We start from the raw sequence: 4,483 nt of genomic DNA, 5'->3' as shown, positions 1-4,483 counted from the left end.
TTCCTGCTGGTTAAATTCCCTCACTCCGTGTTTGCGCAGCCTTCAGCCTTTCAGCTTTCCAGCCTCCAGGTGGATACATTCTAAGGCCCCCAATAAAGAGATTTGGGTTAAATAGTTGAGTTTACAAGTCCTTGAGGTAAAGGTAAGGATTTGGGCCCATGATCTGTGGTCCTTATTAAAATAGCACTTCCATAACCCCAGTGCTATTAAAATCCCTGTGAACTCAATCCATAAATTCAAAAATAAATGTTATTCACTATTTTATACTTGGTCAGTATGTGGAAGCCAAGATGAGTCTTTGCAGTGATAGGGAGGGCAAAATCTTTCTGTAAGAGATTTACATTTGTAACTTCACTTTTTGGGAGAGGGAAGTTAACTTCTTGCACCAAAAATATTCATTCATTACTGGATCCAAAGCTCAGTGAGGCTGGAAAGACTTCCATTCACTCTCACAGGGTTTGGATGAAAATTCCTGTGGGTGAGAAGATGCAGGGGGGAGCAGAAATGTCAGTCCCCTTTTGAAGCTAGAAGGACACACATTGCATGAACTGGGAATGGGGAAAGCCTGATTCACACCACAGATCTGAGCAGTGATGTCTGACTGTCACTGAAGGCACTCACAGCTGGTTCCATTAGATTCTGCTCATTAGCAAAAGGCTTTGCACCAGGCAGAGACACACAATGCAATGCTCATAGGCAGAGTCACAATAATTTACACAGCTCTAGTGTCCAGCACTCGCCCAGGCTCCCCTGATCTGTTTCACCTCTAAGTAAAACTACCATAAAACTGTCTATTACAGAATAAAAATAAGAATGCCCTAAAGCCATATGTTTTAGAGGGAAGCAATGAGATAAATCAAGGTGTTCCTAAATGAAACCCACCTCGCTTCGCTCTGGCTTGTTGGGAACAGCAAGGGCAAGAAGCAGCAAAATCTGCAGCAGACAGGCACACACTGCTGTTGAGATAAGGATGTAAAAATCTGTTATCTGCTCCTGCTGCTGGACTGTTCCAGAAGCAATCATGTAGTTAGTAAAGCACTGGATTCTTTACTAGGAAGGGCTTGACTTCATCGTAATCTTCTGAGCTAAGATGGAATTTGACTCTGGGTGTCGAAACAGCAGCCAACATCTACCCAGCCTTGATTTTAACCTTGCTGTGTGGAAGTCATGTTTAGGTGGTGGGCAATGGGACATGCTTCCTTGACCCTGTTACCTCTAGAGTGAGGTTCTTCCACATACTTTAATAGTCAAGGAAGTTAATTGATCGTTCCGGGTTTAAATACTTCTGGTTATAAAGCACTGACTTATCTTTTGGTAGAAACAAGTGTTCTTCGTTCAAAATTGCTATCCCTACCTAGTCTGAGCCTCCTTAAAAGAACAGTAATGAACACCCAGAAGTAAATAAATAGTAGAAAGTGGTGCCTTTCAAGTACTGTCATAATACTGATCATATTACAGCTGCAGCTCTCTTAGGAAGATCACTCACACATTTCACAAGCAAATGCAGCAATTCAGGAGAACCTGCAAAATCCAGCACTGCTCTCCCACTCCATAGAGGCACGAGTGACTCTTCCAAGTAGAGCTGAATAAAGGCTCACAGTCAGGAATCAAATTAAAATTAAGAACTCAGACCTTTACTTTAATTACTGGGAGCCTTTCTCCAGGTTGAGCTTGACTGCCCCTCCAAGGATTCCTGCACAGGATTGGGCAGTGCCATGGCTCAGAGCCCACAGCATACCAGAGTTTCATTAGCCAGCAGACAGCTCTTTCAGCCCGTGCCCACTTTGGATCAGCTGAAGTCTGCTCTCAGAAGGGTACTTGGACTTTGGAACTTCTGGATGTCTCTCTTACTCATCTATCTTGCAACAAAACCTTTGTCCTGCATATTCCAGGGAGCATATTTTCTCCTGGCCTGAACCCAGTCCCTTCTATTTCTACGCATGACTTGGACTGACTAGAAAAGAACTTAGTGCTTTAGTATTAGGATTCCACAGAAAGAGAAAATAATGTGGACCATATCTCCCTGTTTAGTGGTCTAAAACTTTCCTGTCCCTGCTGGTAGGAAGTGAGATATGGGTAAACTGCAGGGTTTCCCATCAAAATTCCTTGCATCCACAAGAAGGCAGTCTGCCCATGGGACAGCTTGCCTCAAGACACCTGTGGCTCAAGCATTTATTTCTCATGCTCGTGTTTCTTTTTTCTTTGCTTTAGACACTAATTAACAATTGGATTTTCTACACAATAAGACACAGAGAAATCTATAAAATAATGGGTTTAAGTCTGGACAATAAAGGGGGAGAGGGGAGGTGGAATATTTTATTGTGAAAATTTATGTGCTGAATGTTTTGGAAAGAGATACTTCATCTTTAAGTTCTATATGGTATAAAGAAATGCATGAAGTTGCTGGTCAGATCTTTTAAGGTGTTAAATGCATGGCTCATGACTGTTATGTAAAACTTCAATACAGCCTTACAAACAGGGGTATAGTGTATCTGCCAGTGGGGTATACAGCTTGGAAACTTGCTCTGAATTTCTCTGAGGTGTTGAACTTTGCCATCAGCAAAGAGTATTTTTAGTAAACAGGCCTTGAATTTTCAGACAACAGGGATTTCATATGGGTCCCTGATTTTTCCATTACAGAAAAACATTAAATAGCTAGCATACTTTTTTGTAAGTACAATTTATCTTTTGAATCCATGAAGTAGAATCCATAAGGCTAAATCATGCCCAGAAGTGAGAAGCTGTTGGCCCTATGTGTTCCTTGCAGAAAGCAAGGGCAACAGTCCCCGAGGTGAGCTGTGTGCAGGACGCTGCGTGGTTTGGGCAGCAGGTCACCACCCTCTTGGCTGCAGGAGCTCCCCAGCCTGCCCTGCGGCCAAGTGTTTGCAAAGCTCATCTGGTCAGGCCTTGGGGCAGGCCCCATCACTGCTGGATGCTGTACAGGTCCCACCAGCTCAGAGATCCTCAGTCCTGGGGCCTCTGAGCTCTGACCCAACCAGCTGGTCCTCAGTCCGTGATTTGGGGGTGAGTAAGAGCCAGGCTGGAACACCTTCCTCAGTCTTTTCATACCACATCTTGGGCAAGACTCAGCCTTTAAAGGACTCATCCTACAATAGGGTAATGCCTTACTAAGCTTGGCTGTCACTAGGCTACAGAAAACCTCCCATTTGGCTTGTCAAATAGTAAGAACAGATTTTTTATGTGTATTGTTATTTTCATTTTCTTTCCTGGAAAAACTGTGTGGAACTGATCTGACATTGGTGGAAGGGATTGGTGTAGCACTAAACTACCTTATTACTGTGAACTGTCGTAATTTATTAAGCAGATTTTAAGCTAAATGCACAGACTTTTGTGGTTTACTTTCTATAAAGGCCATTTGGGCCCAATCCTGCTGTCCTTGGCTCTCACTCCAAGTTCCTTTGCACCAGTGTAAATCAAGAGTAGCTTCACTGAAGCTGGGCCCGGTGTTCTGTGCATGGGGCAGCACACCCTGAGGCCCTGGACCAGTGGAGTCATGAAAACAACACATTTATGCTGGTGCAAAAACCAATATGTGCAAGGAAGACACAAGGGGTTTATCTCACGGCACATCCCCCGGGAGCACCCCATGCTGCTGTAATCCCAGGGCACTGGGGCAAGGCCTCACTGCTGACACTGCTGCTCTACAACAGGGACCAAATCTCCCTCCCACGTTATGCAAATGAATCCCCCACGGAATGCAATGGGAGTTCCAGTGGTTTTGCTGATAAAAACCAAGACTTAATAGGGTTATTAGGGACTCGGGGGAGGGGAAAAGAGGTTGTTTGGTTTTTCCCCTCAGAGAAGAAGTAATTTAAGTGAAATGTGTGAGGCAGTGTTTAATTGCTTCCTGCCTTGTTTGTACATAGCAATGTGGCTGTTTATTGGTTGTCTTTGTTCAGATTTTTATTGTAACTTGTTGCTATATATGCAACCAAGTGTATGTTGAAATTTAAACTTTGTTACACGGTAATGCACAATTTTATGTGCTTTCAATCTTTGTAAATATCTCCAAGAACAATGTATGCTGTGCTAACTGTCATTTTGGGATTTGACACAACAATATTTTCATACATATGTACCTGCAATTGGTTTGAAAATAGCAAAATATATATATATTGAGGATGGCTACGAGCCAAGAGTAGATGAGTGCCGTATGACTCCTGGTTCTTTAATAATTCCTGAAAGAGGCATGTATAGTACATAAAATAGACAATAAAAATAATTTCGAGGACTACAAATGTTTTTTACAACTTCAGATATTAAATACTATTTTAGAAAAAAAAGATTGGTTGGTAAAAGAAACCTTCAGTTTATTTGAGTGAATCATCATCATAAAAGTGTTCTTAACATAGATTTTGTTTTTGTTTGATCTAATACCATAGAAACTCAGCTCTTTTAAGATTCAGAAGACTTGAATTGCTCTTGCATTCTTACAGCTCCTGTGATCTTCCAAAATTATGAA

The sequence above is a fragment of the Acanthisitta chloris genome, unplaced genomic scaffold (genome assembly GCF_000695815.1).
Source record: "Acanthisitta chloris isolate BGI_N310 unplaced genomic scaffold, ASM69581v1 scaffold12266, whole genome shotgun sequence".
Lineage (NCBI taxonomy): Eukaryota > Metazoa > Chordata > Aves > Passeriformes > Acanthisittidae > Acanthisitta > Acanthisitta chloris.
Note: the sequence above shows the minus strand (reverse complement) of the source record.